Source organism: Protopterus annectens, chromosome 1.part0 (genome assembly GCF_019279795.1).
Source record: "Protopterus annectens isolate FY-2018-M chromosome 1.part0, PAN1.0, whole genome shotgun sequence".
NCBI lineage: Eukaryota > Metazoa > Chordata > Ceratodontiformes > Protopteridae > Protopterus > Protopterus annectens.
Window position 1 is genome coordinate 1,302,836,978 of NC_056725.1, and position 27,193 is coordinate 1,302,864,170.

At 40.0% G+C, this 27,193-nt stretch overlaps 1 protein-coding gene and 1 long non-coding RNA gene across 2 annotated transcripts in view; one reads left to right on the forward strand and one right to left on the reverse strand.

Moving 5' to 3' along the window:
* Positions 1-27,193, forward strand: part of CACNG2 (calcium voltage-gated channel auxiliary subunit gamma 2) — a 1,878,586-nt gene that overhangs the window by 1,845,976 nt on the left and 5,417 nt on the right. The gene's annotated exons all lie outside the window — the stretch shown is intronic.
* The window catches only part of LOC122797760, a 1,000,965-nt gene that overhangs the window by 156,308 nt on the left and 817,464 nt on the right, over positions 1-27,193 (reverse strand). Inside the window, exon 2 of the long non-coding RNA XR_006364198.1 lies at positions 26,197-26,310. This is a non-coding gene — a long non-coding RNA (uncharacterized LOC122797760). The remainder of the gene's footprint in view (positions 1-26,196; positions 26,311-27,193) is intronic.

Sequence of the window (27,193 nt, forward strand, 5' to 3'; positions counted from 1 at the left end):
GCAGTGGGCAGTGTCTTCCCAATGGTTTCTAGTGGCAATGCACATTCCGGGGAGGTCCAACGTGATAGCGGACAGGCTAAACAGAGCTATTCTGATGCCTCACGAGTGGTCCCTGAACAACCGAGTGGCAGTTCAGATCTTCAAAAAGTGGGGTCAGCCTTGCTGCGATCTCTTCACCAGCCCCCTCAATGCCAAATGCAGCAAGTACTTCACTCTGATCCCCCCTCAGGTGGAATCACCCAGGGATGCTCTAGCTCACAATTGGCCCCCCAGTCTGGTCTACGCTTTCCCTCCGTTTCCTCTGTTGCCAAGAGTGATACAGAAAGCCATATCCATGGGAAGCAGGATGATTCTTATTGCTCCACACTGGCCTCGACAAGTATGGTTCCCCTTTCTTCAACGGTACGCACTGGATGGTCCGTGGACTCTGGACCCAGTGCCGGACCTCCTGACTCATATGTCAGGACAACTTCATCCATCCCTGCGAACCCTCAGGTTGACAGCCTGGCTGCTCCAGTTCCATCCCTAGTCAGGCTACATTCCTTTTCTCCTGAAGTGGTGCACATATTGTCTTCTTCTCATAAGTCTTCCACCAGGAGTATTTATTCCAGCAAATGGAGGAGATTCCCCATTTGGGCTCAGGCCCAAGGGTTGAATCCCTTCACAGCCCCTATTCCATCAGTCTTGGATTTTTTAGCCATGTTGTTCCGTCAGGGCTCCGCGCCCACTACTATTAAAGTACAGTTGGCCACAATTTCCAATTTTCACACATCTTATGAGCCCTCTCTTATGGGCCACAAGCTCTGTAAAGCTTTTCTTAAAGGCGCTTGGTTACTTCGTCCCCCAGTTTATGAGCCTGTACTGCCATGGGACCTGAACCTTGTGCTACAAGCTATTACATCACCACCCTTTGAACCGGCTGTCACTTGCAACTTGAAATTCTTATCTTGGAAGACGGCTTTTCTGATAGCCATTACATCAGCCAGGAGAGTATCAGAACTTCAAGCCTTGTCCATTAAACCTCTATATTTGGTCTTTCACAAGGACAGAGTCTCTCCCAGAAGATGTCATCCCCGGTCAATCTTCATCAATCTATTGAGCTACCAGTGTTTTTTCCGAACTTTTCCAATAAAGCAGAGTTCAGGTTGCATCAGTTGGATGTGCACAGACAACTGAGATTTTATTTACATAGGACGAAGCACGTTAGGAAATCTGATCAATTGTTTGTGTCCTTTTCAGAGAACAGAGCAGGTAGTCCTATTTCCAAGTGCACTATTTCTAAATGGATCAGAGACTATATTTCATTCATTTACTCGTCAGCAGACAAAACTTTACCCTTTCCCATCAAGGCTCATTCTACCAGGGCTATGTCTACGTCAGTAGCTTTCCATGCTAGACTTTCCTTGGATAATATTTGTGCTGCGGCAACTTGGGCTTCTCCTAACACTTTTATTACTCATTACAAGCTGGACGTGGCTTCTAGGGGCCGGGCTTCCTTTGTTTCCATAGTTCTCAGGAGTATCTTCTTATGAGCCTCCCAGGATAGAGGTGCTGTGGACGCTGTCCCGTGAGTAAGGAATGTAGGCGAGATAGGACCACATAACATCAGTTAGTTATGTACTCACCATAACGATCAATGTATGTGGTCCATCTCACCTACATTCCTACGTACCCTCCCACCTGCCCCCTTCCGAGAGGAATTGGAAGAATTTTTGGCTCCGTGGACCCTTCAAGGTCAGTGATTTGTTCCCCTATCTGGCTGGATTTTCTTCGAGTGTTTATTGAGTATGGGTTATGAGTGTTATGATTGTTATGATTGCAAACAAGATCTGGGGCTAGGGTGAGGTGCACCCTGGGATACCGGGTTAGCCCAGCCAATTAGAGACTTCGTGCTAGAAAGTTTAGCCGAGTTGGAGCCGATTCTCGGCTCTGAACCCGTGAGTAAGGAATGTAGGCGAGATGGACCACATACATCGATCGTTATGGTGAGTACATAACTAACTGTTATCCCCTCTTTCATAGCTAACTGCTTAGTGAACACTTCATCTCTTAGGATATTAACTCATTTTACATCTTACCTTTAAAATCTGCAGCATATACTCCAAGACCACCAATTATTGGAGAGCCCACATTCTGCCTCTCAGTAGTCATCTTGGGATTAATGTTTCTGTTATGCTTCTGGTGAAAGAAGGAGCATAGGGACATTATTTCCTGGAAACTGCTGATCACTGGAAAGCCTAATAAGCATCATAGGTGCCAGCTTGGAATCTGTGCTTCTATTTTGTTTCTGATGAGAGAAAGAAAAGAGTACATTGATTCCTGACTGTTCATGGTTGGGAAGTGACTGTCTGTGCTTGATGTTCCTAAGTGGTCTGGTTGCTATTCAAGGTGTCTACCAGGAAAAGGCTACAACAAGCCTACACCTGAGACCAGACTGTGGATCACCTAAGATCATAGGATCATAGGAGATTACTAAGCTATCGACCTGGGGGTCATTTTAAGCTTAGCTGTTTCAACCCAATGTAATAAAGTAGAAGTAGTAGTCAATAGCCAAGATTGCATTTAGTGATGACTGCCCATGTCCAGGAGGGTTGTGGGCACTATCCCTAGTAACAATTTAGGGTGCCCCATCCACTTATCCAGGTTCCTCTTGAACAGTGTCATAGAGGTGCCCTGTTTCACATGAATTAGTACCCTGTTCCAAAGACATGGCAGTCACTGGGAGATAAATATGCTTCTCCAGCATGCCCTATTTAAGTCACAGGCCATATTTAAGTCCCTGGAATGGGTAGCCCTAGAACCACTTGATTTGTGGGTATGCAGTAAGTTCATTAGGTTTGGGTCTTGGGTTGCTCTGTAGGCCAGGCATAAGTTCTTCCTAAGAAGTCTATATGATAAGGAGTATAGTGACAGTGATTTTAGTCAGTCTGTGTAAGGCACATGCTGGAAGCCCTTGATCTTTTTTGTTAGAAACTTCTGAGGTCTCTCTAATTGCTGCAAGTGCTTAATATGGTACATACCAAATAGGGCATTACACTCAATTATGGGTTGGATAAGTGCCGAGTATAGGGGGGTTATAACTTCTTTTGCTCTTGAGGTAATGCCTTTACTAATCAAGTGAGTTACATGGAAAGCTTTCTTTACAATGGTAGATACGTGGTGGTCGAAATTAAGGTCACAGTCAAACTGTGATCCCAGGTCCCTTACCACTTCATGCGTAGTTTGGATATTGTTACTGATTTGATAGTGTGAAGGGACATTGTTTGTGCCGAAGGGAATAATGATGATGCTTTTCTTTGCATTCAGTTTGGGACCATGACTAATACACCAGTCATTGGTCTGTGTGAAACCCTCCTGCAGTATACTGACATCATTTGGGGATTCACTGATTGCACCAAGTTTGCAGTTGTCTGCAAACTTGGTCAGCCACAACCCTTTAATTTTGACCTGAACTCCTGAGAAGTATATACCAAACAGTAAGGGGCCCAGCACTGACCCCTGTGGCACCCTGCTGGTAACAGGTCTGCTGGTTGATGTGGAGTCACCCACTTTGATAGTGTGTGTCTAGTTTGTGAGCCATTTCGCAACTCATCTTGCAATGAAGGGGTTTACCTTTAGTTTGCTAAGTTTATCGGTAATGCCTGAATGTGAGATTGTGTCAAAAGCATTTGCTAAGTCAAGGTATGCTGTGTGCACAGATTAGCCCTCATCAATGGCCTTGGTCACCCATTCAAAGAAATCCACCATTTTTAACAGGCAGGATCTGCCCTTCATGAAGCCAAATTGGGTAGGATCCAGGGTTTGGAGGTCACCTATGTCTTTATTTATGATGCCTTTATTTATTTATTTATTTATTTATTTATTTATACATACATTCATGCCTTACAGATGATGCTGGTCAGGCTTATGGATCTGTAATTCCCCAGGTCTGTTGCTAGGCCACCTTTGTGGAGGGGAGTAACTATAGCTGTTCTCCATTCCACAGGAACAAAGCCTGTGGTTAATCTATGAAAGAAAAGGGTACTTAGTGGTGATGCTGGTTCATGTTTTAGCCTCTTTAGAAGACAGCCTGGGATGACATCTGTTCCCATAGAGCCCATGTATTTTGCCTTGGACAGGGTTTTGAGAACCTGCTTTTCAGCTATGTAAGGTGGGGGAGATTGGGGGAGGGTTTGTTGTAAGTTAGGTGGGGGTAAGGGAGTAAAATGTGCAGCAAATCGATCTGCTAGAAGGTTTGCTATCTCTGTGGGGACAGTATGTGTCATACCATTGACCACCAGTTCTGCTGGCTATGGCCTGTGTCTCGTCTTGTGATTGGTGCTAATGTTTTACTTCTGGTGAAAGAAGAAGAAGCAAAGGAGCATTGTATTCCAGCAGAGTAAAACTGTGGTGAAACCATTACTAGTAGTAGCCAGGCAGTAGCCATTCACATGACTCCATAATTTTCATAATTCTTGACAAGCTAATTCTTTGTTTTCAGCAAGTACTGCTTGATTTGTTTCTAACTTCAGAATATCTGCCTTAATACTTTATCCATAAATCATCAGAGTCTACTTATTAGTTTCCCTTCAAGTGTGTGGCAATGCCCTACTTAGACGCCGAAACATTGAGTGACATTTTTCTTGTAAAGCATGACTGAAATTTCACCAATACCAAGTTGTACACAGGACAACTAGTTTGCAGTGACAATGTTTGCCCCCAGAGTTGCAAACTGGATACCCCTGACATTGCTTTACAGTCCCACTCCAACTGTCTAATCAATAAAAAAGGGTCTGTTGCCATGGATATGAACCTTCCCATATCTCTGCTACCAGCTTGGTCGATATGGGCATCCTGAGGCAATGTAGAACTTGCCTCATGTTTACTGATAACTAGTTAATTCTAAAACAAACTGAGATGGTATGTGAGAGATGTATTTACACAATGTCACTGGAGACAAAGCCCTCGCATAAAAGTACTCTTAATGTCAATAAGGTTGTCAGTAGTACATATGCTGCACCCATCATACACAATTCAAAGGAGACATACAGATCCACATATGCTGAGGCACTTAAATGCAACCTTTCTAAACCCCAAAGACCTCCTGGTCAAAGTACACATAACGAATACCTTCAGCAGCCCCAAATGCACTTGTTCAAAACCTCAGCAGCACTCTTTCAAAACAATATCAACATCAATACACAGAGCCGCATCTCATGGAGCCTCTACTTCTAAGCCCATAAGGCAAGACACCACACAATCCAACATTCTAGTCATTGAAGACTCCATTGTGAGACACACTGATGTCCCTCTCACCAGGCTGAGTAAGGAGAAAGCCACGGTCAGTTGTTTATCAGGGACTAGGAGCCACCGCATTATGCATGCACACAGGTCACTGGACCACAAGTACCAGTACGACTCAGTCATAGTCTATGCAGGTGTAAACGACCTGAGATGTACTTCCGTAGACTATATAAAGAAATACATCATGAAGCTCTCAGAATATATGGCCCAGGCTGGTATGAGCCTATCACTGAGCAGTATATTACCTTCTTCAAAGATGATGCCACGTTACAAACAAAAGATGACTGACTTTAATAATTGGCTTGGTTTCTGGTGTCATTCTAAGGGAGTACAATATTTGTCAGCATGGAAGAAGATGGGCAACAGACCATGCTGCTTTGCCTGGGATGGTTTGCACCTCTCCCAGCTAGGCTTTTGAATATTAGCTAAAGCATTGTCTTCCCCCATAGTGCCTATTTTAGGCAATGCCAAACTGAAAGTACTTCTGACATAGCAAATCAAAACCATGAAAATCTAAAGGTATTACTGCTCAGTGCTAGTAATCTAAAAAAACTCCACTCCCTAGAAGCTCTCTTCACCCTAGAGAATTCTGACATCTGTGCAAGGTTATTATAATGCCTTCCACATATGTAGACCAGCTACTACACAGACAAGGAATAAAGGTGGTGTTGTCTCAATTTACATAAAAAATAAATACAGGACAATGCACTTGAGATTCTCCATGTTCAAATTACCATAGGCAAAATCCAATACCACTTCTTTGCCATCTATAGGTCCCCCTGTATGACCCAGGAAACCCATGCCACATATTTAAACTTATTGAAAGCACTAACCATCCATCCTAATACCATATTCATGGGTGACTTTAATTACTCCATTATTAACTGGGAATCCTATACAACACCAAACGTACAGGCACAGAGATTCCTGGATTTTGTAAACGCAAACTCCCTGGATCAGATTGTCAATACACCAACCAGGAGTGCAACCATACTGGATCTGGTCCTAACTAATATGGGAGAGTGCTGCACCTCCCCTAGTGTAATGTTTTCCCTGGTAAGATCAGAAAATGGTCTCCTTTGAAGTAAAAATAAAACCTGCAATCCTAGCTAACACTGGAATATCCGGGAACAATTCTAAGGCTAACTACCTGCTATTAAATGATAACCTAGCAAAATTTCAAGCCCCTATAAACGTTGAGAACACTGCTGCTTATGCAGAACTGTTCACAGAAACCCTATACAAGAATGTTAATAGCTGCATAGAGGCAGCAGTACCCACCAGGAAGAAGTACAGAACTAACTCAAAAAACAAGCCGCCCTGGTGGAATCACATATCAATAGCAGAAGGAAGAAAATCTGGCAAAAATTAGGAAATGCAACACCCAGTGGGATAAAAGCACTCTCATCAAACTAAACAAACAACTCAGAGGACAAATAAAGTGTACCAAAGCCAATATTGAGGTAAATTTGACCTCCTAGACCAAGAACAACTACAAGGCATTCTTTAGCTATGTCCACAACCTCAAAGGCATTACAAAATGGTATGCAGAGCTCATTGTTAATGGAGCCACCTATACTGAATCAGAACATATAACAAACCTACTGGCTGGCAAATTCAGCTCCAACTTTACTCCTCTTCCCCCCCTAACCTTCCCTCATGAAATGCCATCAAATATAACCCTTCCTGCTAACACTAGGGAACAGGTCCTTAATGCTTAAGGCCAAGAACACTGCATCAATGGGCCCAGACCAGATACTAGGATGCCTTCTAAATAGCATTTCTAGATAGCATGAAACATTACCTGTCAGGGCCTCTGAAATTGCTATTTAACTGTAGCCTCCAAACAGAATGGAGAATAGCAACAGTTATCCCTCTGCATAAAGGTGGTCCATCCACAGACCCTGGAAACTACAGACCCATAAGTCTTACTAGTCTCATATGCAAAGTCATGGAAAGAATTATCATGGAAATTATCAATAATGATATAGTAAACCTCCAGACATTGGACCTGACCCAATTTGGTTTCATCAAGGGAAGGTCATGCCTACTCAACCTGGTGGACATCTGTGAGAAAGTCACCAAAGCAATGGATAAGGGCAAAATGGTTCCTTGACTTGGCCAAGGCATTTGACATAATACCCCACTCAGGCATTGTTGATAAACTCGGGAGGTTAGGTATAAACCCTTATGTCATGCGGTGGATAGTCAAATGGCTCACTGACAGGACCTAGAAAGCTAGAATTGGGGAGTCCACCTCTACAAAGAGGCCAGTCACAAGTGGAGTCCCTCAGGGATCGGTCCTGGGATGGCTCCTTTTGGCATTTACTTCTCTGAGGTCAAGGCCAATGTCAATGGCCTCTGGCTGACTAAGTTTGCAGATGATTGCAAATTATGAGCTGTCATTGAATTGCACATTCCACAAATGTTCTCCAGGAAGGGCTGACACAGACAAACAATTGTGTCAGAACCAATGACTAAAACTAAATATTAAGAAATGCATAATTGTATCCTTCATACTGACAACACACCCCTTAGAGGTGACCTAGCAATCAGGGACTTAGGGACACACATAGACAGCAAACTAGCCTTTGACCATCATGTGTCGATAGTAGTGAGGAAATCATTCTATGTTGCACAACTTATAAATAAAGGTATAAAATCTAGGTCCAAGGAAGTCATTGTTCCACTGAATTTGCCATTCATCATACATATCATTGAATACAATATCCCCTTTGGTATGTACGTAACCAGGCATATGCAACAATTGGAATGTCCACAAAGGTTCCTCACAACAGGAATACAGGATGTAAGTAACATGTCTGATGCACACTGCCTCAAGGCCCTTTTACTGTATTCCATATCATACAGGCTGTTGAGGGAAGATCTATGCCTTGCATACACGACATTGTCAGACCCCACTCTGATGGGTCTCCTGGATATCTGCAAAACAAACAGCACCAGAATCACCTGTTCTAAATACTTAAACCTTGCCTGTGTTATAAATAGGACCTGCTGGAGAGGCAGGTATGTAGAGACTACCCCATCTCTAGAGTAGGCTCCCCATCCATGTGAAGCAGAGTTCCTCCCTAACTCAATTCAAGTGTAACTTGGAAAGTTGGATAGGGAACAGGAAATTCATCCCTGGTTTGGCACCTATGTCTCTAATGGACACAGGTAACCTGTAAATGGTTCATCTCCCAGGCCCTTGCTTGTAAATGTTTCATCTCCCAAGCCCCTTCTTACACTTATCAAGCATTCCAGAACTTGTCAGAGATTTGGGATGCATAGCTAGGGTTGAAAAGGCCCTTATGGTCATTTTGCCTAGAAAACACCTATGAACCTATGAAAATATCAACCTAACAATCAGAAAAATATATATCTAAAAACTGAATTTATTTCTGATTGAGTAGAATATCCATGAAGCCTGAAAAGGTGCAGTTTGCTCCATTTATGCATGTTACATGGGAATAAGCCCTGTTATTTTATAACACATTTGAGTTTTGAGAAGGAGAAAAATATTAACAGAACCTACAGAGTTCACATGCTTGTTATATTGTCTTTACTGCTACCTAACACTACAGCAATCACAGTAACTACTCTGTGTATAATAAAATAAAGTACCAAAGTTAATGTCAAACCAATTACCAGCAAAACACCTATGATACAAACAGTGACTTGGTGGAAGAAGTATAAACAGAAAACCATAATGACTTCCAAAACAATACCAATTATTAGGATAAAACCATTACCGCACCTTAAAAAGTTACCAACAATTCATAACAAAATGAAATGCACCCTGATACCATTACTATTAAAACTAATGCTAGCAGCAGGTGGCAGAATTAATTCAGAACCCATTTCTTCATTACCTGTATACTATATAGCTCATAAATTAAAATATATTATTCTTTTTAGTATAAATGGCAAATACCCTTTATTATAACGGGGGCTGAAATAGTACTTCTCAAATGTATTTTCAATAAAAGACTTGTAGTTAAAAGAAGAAAACTTTATCTCAATTTTTTGCAAGTAATTAGGATATATATTTTTCGCAACAGGCCTGGACTGTGGCAATGTATAATCCAAACACTGACATAAAATTCTGTACTGACCCCATCAGCAATAAATATGTTTGAAAGGCTCCAAAACACACAAGTACTTCCAAATTTAGTAACTGACCACTCACCAATAAACAACACCTGCAATTTTAAAACAAAAAGAGCTGTTCTACAACAGATTATGATTACGTCTGAAACTATTCAATCAGTCCTTTCAGAAGAATTACCTAATGCTGTCTGGTACTTATTTTACTCAGAAGCAAACCATACAACAGCCTATTAAATGCTATATAGTCTATTAGCACCAATACAAAGTGCTTTCTCCCTACTAGCGCACCAGTGATTTGCCTATGCCAGTGATATGTGTGTGTGTGTGTGTGTGTGTGTGTGTGTGTGTGTGTGTGTGTGTGTGTGTGTGTGTGTGTGTGTGTGTGTGTGTGTGTGTGTGTGTGTGTGTGTATGTATATATATATATATATATGCAGTGTCCTCCATTATAAAGAAGAACCACAATGGCAAATCTCCAGTTGTTTGAGATTGCCATTTCATTGAGGACAGGGTACCACTAACACCTATACTGTCCTTGGAGGTAGCCTGTGTAGTATGTTTGCCTTATCTTCCCTCAGCTCTAGAAAAGCTTTCTCTACTGTACCTTTTGTATCTCTCTCTTTCTGTCCTCACATACCCTTCACCCATATGCTAGAACTCTTCCTTGCTCCCACCTTACAGAGCAAAGAGTCAAATAACTAAACTGGATGCAGCCTGCTCATTCTTGCCTTTGTAATCTAGTCTTCCTAACCTGCTAATAAATGCTACTCCCTACATTCTTCAGCTCATTCATTTTTCCTCATCCCCCCCCGCATCCATTGATCCATACATACATCTATCCTTCTATCCCTGGTTTATGAGTTGTGTCTGACTCCTGCTTTCACCCACAGAGTTAACTAGGAAAATAGAGACTGGAAGTAGATTGACACGTCTTTCCTCTGTATCGCACACTGACATCATGCACATTTATGGACAATTTAGAACAGGCAATTTTCTTACTTCATGTCTTTGAGAGATGGGCAAAAGTTGAGTACCTAGAGAAGACCCATACAAGCACAGGGAGGACATACAGACTTCACAGAGAGTAACCTAGCCAAGAATCAAAGTGGAGAACTTCTTGCTGTAAAGCAGCAATGCTACTTACTGCACCACTATGCTGCTCCAAAACATATACCTAAAGAATATTTTGACTTCATTCTTCATCCTTTATCTGTTTTGTGTTTGCTAGATTCTTTTCCATGTCCATTTTGAACCATCGCTATTCCCTTTTACTTGCTTCTTAACAGCGTTTCCTTATAATGTTCTTTTTACTGTACCATAACTTGTCCTTTTTTAGTTCTCAAGTGTAACATTTACTTTTCTTTCAACCACAATGGCTTCTAAACCAATCTCTTTCTTTTAGACTTCTTTTATTTGTCCTTTGACCACATTTATGTCACCCTCTCCCTCCTTTTGTTATATTTCTTTAATTCAAAAAACCCTTTCCTTCTTCCTTCCCATTCACTCATTTGTTTGTCACAGCATATCTGTTTCCTTGATTCTCCCATTCAATCAACTCTGCCCAGGTAATCAAGGTCATCTCTTGCTCTCTTAGAGTTCACATTCCTATTCCTCTAAACCCCTTTGCTTCACCCTACGTCCTGCTTGATTGTACACCAAATAGTTACAGAATTACTGTTAGCTGGTGCTGCCCTTACCACAGCTCTGTAACTGCTGTAGCCTCTCCTAATTGAATACCCAGTGCCCTCCTGTTCCTGGTTTCTTTCTGTACCTTTTATACAAAGCCTTCTCGATCGATTATGTGTCGTTTCATTTTTAGCCATCTTTTTACGCTAGAAAGTCCCATATGGCTTAATGTTAAAAGAAGTGTCCCATAATGACTTTTATCTTATTGTTTTTATAACTTCTGGCCTCCTTTTTACTACTGAATTCCCATCACATGCTGTATTTGTAGGTCTGAGTCATACTTACCCTCATTTCCTGCAGCTATCAGTGTCTACAGGCATTAATCAGTATTTATTTTTTTGGCATAGCACCTTTACTGCTCAGTCTCTGCCTTTCTCTCTTCTAAGCCTGTTACTGGCCTCTGACTTCCTGTTTTCTTCTCTCCTCATTCTGTCGCATTTCAAGAAGATCAAAATCATAACATATTTCCCCTCTTTGGGTACTGTTGTCCTGTGGGTCTGCAATGGAGCTTAGCCCTACAAAACAGATCTCATTCTCCATATTACCTGTTCGTTACCTAGTAGCTTGAGCACCCAAAGAGTCACACTCTGCTATTCTTTGAGACATTAATTATATTGTATTATTTTGTAATCTACTCAGTTCTAACTACATTCTGACACTAGCCATATGTCACCATGGTCACCAATGCCAAATCTAGCCAGTTAGTTTCCACTCCACTACTGTTATGGCTGATAACTCAGGAATGAAAAAAGAAGGTTCAAGAACTTAGAACAATGGTAACTTACCAAAGTGAACTTTTTGCTTCAATAGGTGAGACAGAGCTTACATGTCTTGTGTAAGGCATAATGCTAGAAAAGTTAATGGTAATAATAACTGCAATATAGCTGCTATTTCAACGGGTTTCTATGAAATCAAGGTCTTGGAGCTAGTGTGCTTGATGTAGCAAGATATTGTTTACCCAAGTGTGTGTGAGAGAGAGAGAATGAGAAACTATGAAGGGCGATTATGCATGTTTTCCTGTTAGATGACGAGGGTGTCTTTAAGTAGCACCACAAGCGAAATATATGATAGGAAGATTTGCTACCTTCAAAACATATGTTGAAAATTGTAATAGCTGGTATGATGGATTTATGTTCGTCATTACAGTTTGAAAAAATCTGTCACTCTGTTTTTGCTTGCAGTTTATTATAAAGGCATACAGAAAGAGATTTTTTTTCTATATTTTTATCTGCAATAGTCATCTATAGATTTATGCTATGGCACTCCCAAGCAGGAGTACAGTCATGGTGGGGCCATTATCCAAGTAGCAGTTAGAGATGCTATTTCTTAAGCCCTATGTTCTTTCCTGCACATGCACAGTAGCACTTAAAGATCAGGCATACAATGACTGTATAGTGGTGGTGTGTCACTCACTGTTTCATGACTAATGTAAACCCACAGACAGTCTTGCCTCACCACTTGAAGCAGACACTTCCATTATGTTCTCTAGTCTCCACCAAGGAACATTAATGGAGCATGTGACCTTGAACATGTCCTTGCCCTCCTACCCAGCATGCATGGCCCTTCTATTCCTCTTTTTTTCTCTCCTCCAGCACCAAGACTGCTATCCAGGTCTGGGTACTGTGGGTTCTAGTGCCATCTGTGATGAGTTATTTGATAAATAATGGAATTCCATGGCAACCTGTGATGGGAAGTTACCTATCAGTAGAGGCTACACATAATGACTGACAAATATTGCATATCAGGGAATAATTTAAAAAAGGAAAGAAAGGACACAGTGCAGTTTAAAAAATATGTCACATCTGTGGTAATTTCAATGTATGTGTCATTTCCTTGCAGAGGACAGTACCCTGACTATCAGTACATTTAATGATAGACTCTGAATCAAACAAATGAAACAAGATCAGAAAGTGGTTTTGTGTGTGTGTGTGTGTGTGTGTGTGTGTGTGTGTGTGTGTGTGTGTGTGTGTGTGTGTGTGTCTGCGTGTGTGTAAATGTGTGAGTGTGTGTGTGAATGCGTGAGTGTGTAATTGTGTTTGTGAGTGTGTGAATGTGAATGTGTATGTGTGTGTGTGTGTGTGTGTGTGTGTGTGTGTGTGTGTGTGTGTGTGTGTGTGTGTGTGTGTGTGTGTGTGTGTGTGTGTGTGTGTGTGTGTGTCGGATACCCTTCCTGTAGAAGGGTTGGGAGCTTCTAACAGTTGCTTTTCAATTTGGAGTTATGGTATGGATCAGAATATTGATTTATGTGGGAATCTTACAAACAATTCCAAAATTTAGGGAATTGCCTACATTTTGATGCAGATTAGGGCCTCAGCTAAAAATGATGGCATAATAGATATCTTCATTTTCTTTGATGCAAGGTTAAAGATAGTCTGTCATGTGTAACAATGTTTTATACCTATGACACAGATATTGAATGACACAAGGACTGTGCTGCCCATAGCACAATGTCCATGTCCATCTCTTCTGCTCCAGTTTGAAGTATAACAGAAGTTTCCACATGGATTGATTGCTAAAAAGATGAAGGTGAATCTGTCCCCAAGCACTGACTGACATATATTCATAGTACTCCTGTCAGTTACTGCATTGATAATGAAGATGGTTGAGTAGAATTCACCAGTCTGAATGATGTTATTACCTTGATAAATATCTTCCTGAAACCTTGACTGGTCAAAGTTGATATAGACTGTTTTTCTCAGTTTTTCTCTACTGCCTGTTACTAAATTTCCAGAATGATGACTGATGCAACTTTGGCAACAGTGTGTTTAAGGAATGATGTGTTTTCTGCTACCTAGGTAAGAGGTTTAGCTGATGCTCACTTTTTCTGGACAAAGACTGACTCTGAAAGCATTACCATCCATTACCTGCACAATCTCCATTTTGAAGATGATTGTCTGCCTTTTTTAGGCAAGGATCAAAAGACAAACCCACCTCCCTAGAAAACACAAGTGGAAAAAAACTAAGGGTAATGCTGCTCAATGCCAGAAGTCTAAACCTCAAGATGCACGCTCTCGAAGCCCTCCTCAGTATGGAGAACATTGATGTCTGTGCAGTGACTGAAACCTGGTTCAAGGTTCCTGAGAGCACCCCAGCACTACCAGGTTATACCTCATATCATGCTTTTCGGCCCCAAAACTTGGACCGAACCACAAAAGGAGGGGGAGTAGCCATATTCATCCAGGTTACTGACAACGCACAAAGCATCGGAGACCATCCATGTGCAACTAACCGTAGGCAAAACTGCCGTACAGTTTGTAGCATGCTACAGACCACCCTCTCAAACTCCGGGATCCCACTCAGCCTTCCTGAAGACACTGGAGAGTATGACTGTCTCTCCAAATACCATCATACTGGGAGACTTCAACTACCCAAACATAGACTGGGAGCATTACCTCAAGCCCCAACACCCTAGCCCAAAGGTTCCTAGAATTCATAAACTCAAATGCGATGGAACAACTAGTCACCACTCCCACAAGAGGAGATAATATACTAGACCTGATCATCACAAACATGGGGACACAATGCTCCACACCAGAAGTATACCCCTCATTGGTGAGATCAGACCATAAATTAATCTCACTGGAAATCCACATCCCGCCCCCACCCCCAGCACAAAAGACCACAGTGAAGAATTTCTCAAAAGCTGACTTCACACTTCTTAAGACTGTTCAGTCACATACCGCCTACTCAGAGGCAATCGATGCCTGACGTACAAGGCCATGTCCAATCAGGAATTAATGGACATGCTCCACCTCAGAAAATCCAAATCCACCAGAACCGCGAGAGCGAGAGATTTGAACCTCAACACAGAAATAAATAGGATGTGCTGGAGGGACAGATTCATAACCCAGAGGCTCCCTACACTCTGGAACAGAATCCCAGTCCATGTTAGGCAGAGCCCCTCACTGACTCTCTTCAAGAGAAACCTTGACAAGTGGATGGGAGATCATAGGTTTACCCCGGGGGTCATCTCTGTGTCATTACTAGACAGAGGCACAGTAAACTAAACCCTAAATGGGCATAGTATTCTCATTCCAAGGGGTGGCAAAAGCCACACGCACTCTGGCTAGGCTTATAAATCCCCTAGGGCAGATAGGCTAGCATGAACCTATGAACCTATAATGTTTGACAATTATTCACACTTATGTCATTGAATGGGTATAGCAAGGGCAACAGCTAATGCTAATGATAGGGCAAAGGTACCTAGTAAGCCCCTGGCATTTTTTATTTACTACTCTCTGTATAGATGTGGTTTTAACATACACCAAATAATAAATCATTCAAAATAACAACCCATGTCTTTCTGGGCCACCTCTATGAAAAATATTAAAGCGACCAGTCTGAAGGCTTTTCTTGACCATTTCAGCTTCTGTTGAGGCCCACTACTTGACAAAGATAATTTCCTATAGCACATCTCATTCACATGCTGGAGACCTTACAGCCGCATTGAGCATGAATTTTTGACAAGGATGAGTTGGCTGTTCATATATGTCAGAATGCACTGGTACTCCTGTTTGACAATACAATTTTGCTTAGTAATAACAGTCTTGAGTTTTATATCAGTACTTTGAGCAATGCAAGCAAGGGTTGTTTTTCTACCACTGGAGGAGTCTGGCATTCCTTATAATTTTTCCTGCCATAAGATGGAAATTTTACCAGACGTTATATTCATTGAAATTGTTTCCGTTTATCTGGGAACTTTAATGTAGAGTGAAAAATTAATCCATTAGCCATACAGTTATGTCTAAAATCACCTTCAGAAGAAAGGAGACAAAAATAGCTATTAGTGCCCTACAGGAGGTAATGCTGCAGGTCATTAGGGAAAATCAATATTTCTATCCACCAAGTATTGTTAAAAATAGGCTTTAATAAACCATGTGTGAGAACTTCAATGCAAATGTGTCTCGTGGGACTTGATGGAATGGAAAGTTGTGAAATGTAACCTGAAACAGAATGCCACAAGTGCCACAGCAAGAAGGTTAGGAGTAGGCAGACAGTAACATATTAGGGAATGAGAAAAGAATACAGTCATGGTGAAGGAGACAAGATGCTTAAAGAAATGTCGACTTGTTATAAGGTTTACTCTTGAAAATTGCAGGCACTTAAAATGAAGAGGAACTTCAGAGACAGATCTATAATGTATGTGTCAAAGAGACTTTGTTACTACAATCACCATAGTCACATGATAACACTGCATCAACACTGACACACCTTACACTGCAAACATAGCTATATTAATATGAAATATATTCTAATCCAACCTATACCCGCGGTGGTGGTGCTGTAGTAGCGTTGTTGCCACACAGTAAGACGCTGTCCAGTTCGATTCTCAGCTAGAGCGTCTTCTGTGTGGAGACATGCGTGAATGGGCGTACTTTCGTTGAAGGTTGTGCATCAGGCCTGGCAAGCCGGTACATAAAAATCAACTGCCAATCATTAGCGGACCGGGGTTCCGCTGTGGCGACCCCTAACCAGGAAAAGCCGAAAGACACGTATTCTAATCCAGCCTGTAAAATATTTCTGTTACGAGCTGGAAAACATGTTTACCTAAAATGTTGGTTGAAAAGATAGCATTTTACCTTAAATGTTAGTTGCAAGGATTTTTTAGTTTGGCTTCATTTCTAACATGAAACGTGAATTGGGCTGATTTACGCTTTGTGTAACACATTAAATGTATTTGACTTCACTAGAGCAGGAAAGCATGTATTAGATCTAGAATCAATACTTACTTGGCTCTAGATTAAAGAAGTATTAGGTGAAAAGTAGAAGTGGACTGCAAAAGATTTGAGAGCAGATAGGAATTTGATTTTATTATTTTAATGATTATAAACTGCAGTAATATTGCAATGCTGTGCTGGTCTGAGTAAGTGAAAGTCTGTACAGAAGGAAATGTAATCTTTTCAGAGGCAGCATGCAATTTCAAAAGCTCAGCCTTAATTATACATGGTGGAGGTTTACAACTAGATGTCTACTGACTAGTTTCTGAACCTAGCAACTAGCTATAGATGAGAAATTAAATGCCTTGAAAACATAATTCTCACATATTCTTTTTAGAAACTTAAAAAAATATTGTACGATTGCCTTAGGAGAAGAAAAGAAACCATGACTAAGAATATATTATTTTATATACACTTGAATCATCCATATATGGTAAACATTTTTTAAATGGCAAATATGGAAATTGTTTTCTTTCCCCTCAAACATAACAATTGCTAAGTTCTTACTTCAAGATGTCTCATATTTTAGAAGTACATGTATATCCATCGAATTGCTAAACACCTGCTATCAGTTTCTTTCATCAATTCCATTCAATGAAATAGTATCTCTGCTAAATTTACCTGTGGTATATGTGAATGAAATTTCCTTGAAAATGGAATAGATAAAAAAAAAAAAACAGATCACACAGACAGAAAATCCAAAAACGTTATTCCATTTGTAGGATGTTCTACAAGTATTTAAGCCCCAAGCATCAAAGACTACTAAATTGAAGCTAGTGGTTTGAACATCTTGTAGATCAGTAAGTTGCCACTTGCCTAGTGCTCAGACTCAAATACGAATTCAGGCTAGCATCAGCCGCAGCTTGTCTGAACACATTATTTGAATTTGAGTGAGGTAAGTGTTACATGGATAATGAGAGAGTGAGGGGGTGATCAGAGTGTTGATTAATGCAATGGTCAGGAATGGGGGTAGGTTTAGGGAGTGTTAGGGGGATATTAGGTTTAGGAAGTGGTAAGGGAGTTTTGCAGTTAGGGGATTTTAGATTTAGGGAGCAGGAAGTCAGTCATAGGATTAGGGAGTGAGAGGGAGGTTTTGATGTATGGTGAGTAAGAAGGGTGTTTTAGAGTTAGAGATATGTTTCTTGTAGGACTATACAGTTTTCTAGGATAGGGTATTGGGAGGCTATGAAGTTACTGGAGATTGAGTCTGAGGGTCTTAAAGCACTAACCTTTTTGAGCAAGTGTGACACAAGCAAATAACATGTGAGCACTTGTATCAGTCCAACATTTATATTATGTTTTCATTTGTGTCCATTTTAAATATGGTACAAAGTTCTGTCCATTTTATGTTGTGTGCCGACTCGCAACAGGTTGAACGTATTAGCAAGTAAAGTCACAATGCAGACATCTAGTTGCATACAGCTTTGTACTTCAAGAGCTACATTATTGCCTGCAGTAAAATAATAGGAGATATTATATTTTGCTATGTAAATGATGTAGTTTTTAACAGCTACCTAAGAAAAACACCTGAAAATCACTGAATATCATGTAATCTGACAAAATAATGTTTTTTACTAGAAGATAAAGTATAGCAAAGGCTGAAGAAACCTGCTAATAACTGACAAACAGATGTTTTATGCTAACAATGTGCCAACAGGTACAGGATTAGCAGGAAATAGTTTTAAAATGAATAGAAAGAACTTGTAACAGGTGTGTGTGTGTGTGTGTGTGTGTGTGTGTGTGTGTGTGTGTGTGTGTGTGTGTGTGTGTGTGTGTGTGTGTGTGTGTGTGTGTGTGTGTGAGTGTGTGTGCGTGTGTGTGTGTGCACATACATGCAGCTGTAAACTGTAATGATGGCAGTAATTGCTTATGGGGTTGCTACAGGTAGTGGTTACAACTTAGCACTGGATGACTTGAAGGAAAACATTTTTATTAGAATTATTGCATTAATGAAATAATCTTTTTAAAAGAACTAACTAAATGATCACACCGATGCTGAAAATGCAGACTGCTGTTTTGCTGAACAACTGTCTTTCTCCCTTCCTACCTAGTCCCGTAGTCACATGACATTGCCTGATAATATGTGACATCAACAGTGACATCACCTGTACAGCACACTGGATGTTTAGCTCATTTCTTTGCAGGCACTCCACCAAAAAGGCCTATTACCATTACAAGGGAGCTTAATTCCCACTAGGCTAGATGTAAGAAAATGCAGGGCAGTGTTAGTAAGACGTACAACTAAAAACAACCAATTTCAGTTTATATTAAAACTGTTTATTTAATTTTTTCTTGTAAAAGGTAGCAGCTTCACTGTCTCCTTTTTTCTTTATGTCTGTTCCAGTAGTTCCTTACATCTGTCATTTTTGCCTTCACTATATGAAAATCAGTAGAACATTTAATTCTATGCCCTTATGACAAAATATACTATATTTAATTTATTCCTTAAGTCAAGATCACCCAGCAACTTGACCAACTGATGCAAGTCCTCTCCTCCAAAACAGAGAAACATTTCTACTTGGATGTATAGGTCTGCAAAGTGAGGATACCCATCTCAAAGTCCAGACAGATCATGAGAGTTACATATGGGGGAAAATGTTCTGAAATGGAGGCACTTGTCACTCCACTTCTTCGAGGGGGGGCTTTGACCACTGAATTGTATGCGTCAGATTATAATAGGGACATTTCAACCCACAGCTTCAGAGGGGCCCATCAGGTTGGCTGGTGAACTGCAGTAACATTGTTTAGACATTTTAGCCCTACTGATACTCATCTGGCTGACCATTTACAAGTGCTAGTTAACTCACCAGAGAGGAGAACAGGCACTTGCCACTGGTCAGTTATGTCACTGACTTGGTTGACTTGGCTGGTACAGCATTACATTGCTTAACTAGTGGCAATTCAGAGTGTTTGGGTCATGGCTGCCATAAAAAAATGTATGTTCTTGACAAACACTCACTATTAAGCACCACCTGGCTGGTGGTGAAGATAGAGGTGTTTGTGCATGAATAATTTTGGCTTCACTAGCCATTGCAGTTGTTTGCTACAACAAAGGTGGTGCATAAATGATAAAAATGTTCAAGCAGGTATGAAACTCCTGGCTTCCCCAGTCTCAATGCTTGAACAAAGGTGCAGGCCTGGCAAGCTGTCTGGACTCAGGAGGAGTAGGAAACTGTCCAGACATCACAGTTGTGTAGATCAGAATTCAGTTATGTAGCACCCATCCCAAAGGAAAGTCGTGATCTGGCATTATTATAAGTAAATGTAAAATCAGCGGCCAACTTCACAAAAAAGTACCAATAACCACCAAATGAAGAAGCCAAAAGGAGAAAGAAATATATATATTCCGTAAATAAATTCAGGTTGTTAAATCTGATGAAGTCTACATTTGGATGAAAACGCAGATATTTTAATAAAGCGTTCATTTTATGGAATATATATATTTCTTTCTCCTTTTGGCTTCTTCATTTGGTGGTTATTATTATAAGTAAAACTACTAATGTTCATGAATTTTATACATGGACTGAGACAGTGAGCAACTGATGGCTGCACAGTCTATGGTAGAAAGCTGTGATATCATTTCTCATCAGAATATTTAAATAGTAAAGCAAAGTTTGTCTGGATACCTGGCATAACTAAACCCTTAAAGACAACCCTGCTTCCTTATTTTACCTTAACACAGTCATGCACTGGATTTGCAGTGCAGTATAAAGATGGAGATCCAGGAGAGGATAATTACATTAAATAGTAGTAGAGCAGAAACTAGAAGACTTGTCTGAAGATGAAAGCCATAAGGTCAGCTATGGCTAGAAATAATTACACCAAATTTCACAATTACAGTCTGAGCTACAGCCTGTGCTGTTGGATTGGTTGGTGCTGCTTATAAGACACTGTTTGAAGACAGAGACAGAAATAGTTCTCAACCTGCCATCTCAATGATGTGGAACATTACCTCTCGTGATGTAAACAAAGTGGTCAAAATGTCAAACATTGCTAGCGGCTTACTAACAACTTCAGCTATGAAGCTCACAGGTTGCTTAAAATATATTATTTTATAAAAATAGTTATTTTGATGAATTATTATTTATCATGGCTAGTAGTTTAAAAAATCTTAATAATGAATATGTAATCTTTTCAATGTGGAATAGCAAAACATATGGACTTTTAAGACACTTGAGATATATGGATACAGAATCTTACTTGGTGGGTCTTCTTTTTGCTCTTGTACTCAATGAAAATTAAATTCATTTTGCACCTAATGCCAACAGGTACTAATTAACTTTGTACTTTAGGCTCTCTGTTAAGTCTGCAAGAGAATTTAAAAGAAGAAATGTTCAGTATATGGTGAGATGGCCCCACCAATAAAATTAAAATATATCCAGTTCAATTTCCCACACAACAGCACCGTTCATTCTGAGGTGACAAAATATTTTTATAATAAAAATACGTATCACCTCTGACTACAATTAACCTGGTATTGTTGTTCTTGGTATTACTAGATACCGGCTGACTGCTAGAGGTCATGAGTCAAACCCAAGCTGCCAGGGTCAAAGTAAAGAATTAGAATGATTTGCTAGAAATTTAGTCAGTCAGTCAGACAGGCAGCCAGTATTGTGGAGGATTATAGATTGGAATTTGGTTCAATTACTTGACCTCTGAACTCTGACCTGAGACCCAAAAAGAAGCACAAGCTGTTTATCTGTGCAGCAGCAGGTTTCGAGTCTCCAGCTGGGAAAAAGAAGAAGCCAAGGTAGGCTAAAAAATATGAAAACTAAGAGCAAGGTAGGCTTTGATTTAGACTTCACAGAATGTACTGTGGTGTACTTAAATTAAAAAATGTAAATTGTGTGTGTGTGTGTGTGTGTGTGTGTGTGTGTGTGTGTGTGTGTGTGTGTGTGTGTGTGTGTGTGTGTGTGTGTGTGTGTGTGTGTGTGTGTGTGTGTGTGTGTGTGTATTTACACATCTACATATATAGCTCGTCAACATATGACAGAGCCAGTACAACTGATCAAAAATCAGCCAATCAAAATATACTAGCTTTATCAGTACGAGATTGCTGTATGGTGGGTTTCAGAGATTATGCCCTTTCTCCCATGGTTATGTGATCTCAGAGTTGGTGGCTCCCCCAGAAAAAAAATACAATACTTCAAATTCTGGGAATCACTCCCCACCTAAAGTGCCTATCCTTGTACACCATGTTCATAACCCGTGTAAAACGACTTCTTGTTAACTAATCCTAGTGCAAGTGCTTCCCCTCAAAACACATCAGCGAGCTTCATCCAGGCCCTCTAAGTTGATTTCCACCATACTGGATAAGTATTTATGGTAATGCCCCTCAAGTCACATTCCCCTCCTCAGACAGCCTCTTATTTACCCTTTTGGTTCCACATCTGTCTTTTCCTTGCACTTAGCATTGTATATGAACTTCTCAATGTTTTACTGATCTTTGCTGCTGTTTTAGGGAATCATTTCAAACCTATAATTAAGTGAATTGACATCTCAATGAAACAATGAAATATATGCTCTATAGCCTTTGCATGATTCTTTCATTTTTACTCAAGAGTTTGTTTAATGTTTAGGCTGTTTTCCTTCCTTAACTACCCAGTTCTCCTGAGCTCGGCATGAAACTGGTGAATAACTGTCAGTGCTCAACCCCAGAAAGTAAATAAATAAACAAACAAGAGACTTGCATGTGTGGTAAATGAGTGATTAGATAGAATGTCTCACTTTTAGAAGACCTTCAGTAAGTAATCCTCCTAATGTGCAGCTCTGAGAATGGACTGCAGGGGGAGGGGGACCTCAGAGAGTACATTAGCTCATTCAGTTCCCTTCAAATTTGAATTGTAGATGCATCATTACTTTTTTCTGTACCCCCTACCAGATGAACAGTTGCTACTTGCACAGAAGGATACAGCCTTGTTCCCCTTTGCCTGTTAAGCCTGACTAACTGAGAAGCAGCCCTATAAGAAGCTTTGTCTACAAGGGTTTCAGGTCGAGTAAGCCTCTGAAAGTTTTGGTTGATTGATAAGGTGATACTTCTTCAAGAGAGGCCTTAACTGTTGAAGCGTATATGAAATGAGGTGAACTCTCAGCAAGGCAGCCATAATAGGGACCTGCAGGGGTAAGTGCCACCCACACCAAAGGCTGGAAACCATGTCATGGCAAACATTTGTGAGGACATGGTGACTACTTATCTATTGACATTTCACAATCCATTACAACATTAGTATCATAGTTAGTAAAAAGGACATTGTGAAGATTGTAGCTACCATTTAGGCAAGATGATTAGTAGGGTATGACACTGGACTCCATCCGGTCTTCTTAGCCAGAACAACAAGGCTATGACATAAAGGACATTGTCTAAGGTCAAGAATAACTGGCACTGATGAGTGTCTGTCATTGCTAGTAAATGTCATCATGCATAAAACAATCAGACTATCTCTCAATTTATGGTCACTCTCATCAACTACAACCACAAGACTGCCCACAGTAGTGATGCTGCCAGGCAAGTCCTGGATGAGGCTACCAGATGACAGTCATCTATTCAAATTTTTGGAAAAAGTTTACAATAAAATGATCAAGCATATCACAATCTAGAAGTTTGGTAATATAACATCCCTGAACTAAATGATAAAAAAATTCCTTTAATTTGAAAAGACTGCCAAAAGCTGTTACATTCAAAAATGTACGTGAATCAGAGAGATCACCCTATGAACCCTTCCAAATCAAGGAACGGCAATCTAAATAATTATGTAAAAACGTATTTGTGCTAATTGTGTGTTCAAAATAACCCATGAAAAAATCTGCATAAATGGGAGCACAAAATAAAAACAATTTTAAGTAACATTTCTCACCAAAGGAAGCACCATTGTTGGTTAACACAATTTTTGTTAACTGTAAAATAAAGACATTTAAGTAAAAAGTATTTAAATTAGACCTCTTGAGCCAGTATTAAATAGCTTATAGAATTAACTATATGGAATGTTGTTATGTACCTCCTGTACACCCAATGTGCATAGCAATAAATCACCATCCAGTTGTGGCTTAGACATGAGTTGCAAAAACTGAGTTGTATCCATTAATCTGGTTGTAACTAAATACAGCAAGGGCTTAACCAAACTTCTACTTGTCCAGGTGGGGTTCAGTCAAACAACCTTTACATTTACCAAATGGATGGCCAGGAGACTTGGTAAAAGATTTGTCTGTTTTTGGCAGAATGTAGAAATGGTGAGTTTTCTTATACCATACTAATATTGCATGACCCCAGTCCATGGCATAGAGAGATAAACTGCACCCTGGATAACCATGTTTGTCTTGCTGCATGTCCACAGGAGAGGTTAGGTGAGGAGGATAGAAGTAAGAGGGGAGGAAGATTGGCTAGGCTTGCTGAAATAGGAACATTAAGAGCTTGGTGTCTCTAGACAGTGAACCGTAAAAAATGGGTGGCTATGTTACTGTGTATTTAGTACTCTGATGATGCCCTGAATTTGTTGGGTGAAAGCGCTTAGTACCTGGTTGTTTTATGGACTTATTTTGTTGTTTTATTCAATAAATCAGTTTTACAAAAGCTATCCAGACAGTCCATAGCAAAATGCTTTTCAGCATGGCAAATATAATTTGTTGTAGGCTGACCACTATAATGAACCAAAGGCAGAGGTGTGAGTGATATGGTTGGTTTGCAGTAAATCTAGCCAGTTCAAGCTTAGTCAAAAGATTTGTTTGGAGGTTAGTGAGGATAGGTGCCACATAAGGTAGGGTGGGTAGAAGCTAGGCTTGTGCCAGAGAGTTTGGCCTCATTTGTCATGATTTTTTTATTTCTATAAAATATGCCAAGTTTTTGGAGGGTCTTTTTAATGCAGTTTTGAATATGTAGATCAAATTTAAGTTGATCATCAATTATAACCCCTAAGAGCTCGGTGTGGGGTTCAACCTTGATAGTTGTGTTGTTTAGTGAGGTGACGGTGAAGGTGGATTTAAGGTGTTGGAAGGATTTAGGGAGGAAGAGGAGAGTTTAGTTTTATTTGGGTTAAGAAGGAGTTGGTTGGAAATTAACCATTTTTCTACTGAGTGGATATATTCTTGTGTAAGGCTGAAAAGGTGGGGTAGCTTGTCAGAGGTGGAAAATATTTTTTGCAAACATAAGGAAAAATCTAAAACCTTTTTAACAGAAAGGCCACAACCAGGGTCCTTAAGAACATGAATGAATATTCTAATCTGTTGTGCCATAAAGCCCAGTGGTATAATGAGATTGCCCCAAAAATGAACATTAGTACCAAGCAAATGAAAGAATCACATTCCTACATTTATGATGCATACTACCTCAAGTCTCTCCTGACAAGCTACCCCACCTTCTCACCCTTACATATGACAAAGATGAATCTTTGCCAGTACCAGAAACAACAACAGCAAAAAATATGCTGGAAATCGAAGCCTCTACCATAGACTGATCCTGAGAAATGTTGCCAATTTAGTGTTACACACCAAGTCTACCACACAAGCAGGTTGTGCTGCAACAGTACACTGCCAGGAAGGTTCCTCTAAACACTGATAATATCCAAGTGATCCATCATTTTTGGCACACAAAGAGTCAGAAATTATGGCTTATGAAACATAAAAATGCTTCAGCCATTTTAAAGTCTCAGTCTGCAAGCCACCTTCACTCAAAACAAATTCCACTTCCTACAACTGCATAGTATGAGGACTTTCAAATTCATTTTTACATTACTTTCAGGAAGAATGGAGGAGGGTCCCATCACCCTAATTCAATGGAAACTTTTTTTGACAACAAGAAAGCAGTGTCCAGTACCCTCTGTTAAAGATGACGGGAATTTCTCCAGTGTCCTGTCGAAATTTCCATTATACAATATGAATATTACCTCATGACTGTCATGAAATAAGACTTGCCTTATGGGACTAACCCAGTCAGTGAAAGTGTTAGTGGTAGAACAGGTAAGATAATTGCCTTTGATGCTGGAAGGACAGAAGGTTGTGGTTTCTACTCCAACTCCAGGTGATTGCATTGCTGACACTGTAGTTCAGCCTGAGGTGGGTACTGTACTATTGAGTGTGTTGTCATTCAGATGAGATATTAAACTGAGGTCTCACTTGTTTGGGTTGATGGTATCACAGATGGATGTAAAAGATCCCTTGGTGCCTATCAAAAAATAGGGGAAGTTCTCTAATTCCTTCATCAAACTTCCAATATTAGTAGAAAATACCACCTCAAGTCTCCCCTGAAATGATGCTAAAAAATGTCTAGTGGGACTAATAAAAATAATTAATTAATAATTTACAAGAAGGATTATGAGTCCAAGAACTAAATACATAATAAAACAAACCAAAAAAGATTTTAAAGTGTGTCACATTTCCAAAAATAAATTACATTTCAGAGCAGAACTCACACACAGTGGCTTCCAGCAGTCTGTATGGGCAATGACTAAACTGACTGTTGCAATCTTCATTTTCCCTCTGGCAGCATTGGACATTTCATCTCTGTGTTCTCATAATGCTCTTACCTGGAAGGTAATACAGAAAATATTTACTAGTAGTGCAGTGTATCACAGAATTCAACACTAACTGTAGCGACCATTGCACAACAGAATTATACTGATCTGATCATTTTGTATTTAGGAAAACGATCTCAGTCAATGAACTGGATAAGAATAAGTGAAGGCTATTTAACATCTATTACCTTGTTGTAACAGTTAATCAAATTAAACCAGAATCCCTGAGTCAACAGCACTAGTCAATACAAGCATCAGACCTAGTCATGTCACCCTAACAGTATAGCAAGAAGAAAATACCTGTCTCCTATAGCAATAAGAAAATAAAAATTCCTGCCTTCATAGGTGTCAGTGACATTTTGTCACACTGTGATAAAATACATATATGTGCATACTGGCATAAGACAAAACTCCTCTGAATCAAGCAGGCATATAAGTAATTGACTGTTAATTAAAGTGCTTCTGCACTCTATTGTTATGCTTGATGGAGTGGTCATATATTCATCATTTGCATCTGTAAAACAAACACACAGTGGCATATGTTGACAAATGTTTACATGAATTCTGATGGGTCTGGACATGCAGGGTAATAGTCAACGTTCATTGCATGTGATCATTATTTACTTTTCAGTAAGGTAAGTGATCTTGGAACTGCATCTGCGAAACTGGTCTATTGCTTCAAAAGCAGAAACTGCAAAAACAAGTGACAATTAAATATTCAATTATAACTGAAATATTGAGAATATATATAAGTGCAGGAAGAGTTTGCCCTGCAGCATTAGTCCTACATATTGCTGGAGCAACACTACCTGCTGAGACAAGTAATGCCATCCTTTAGTTATCGCAGAAATAACAACCTGAAAAATAAGTTATGCTATAAGAAGCGACCAGTTTT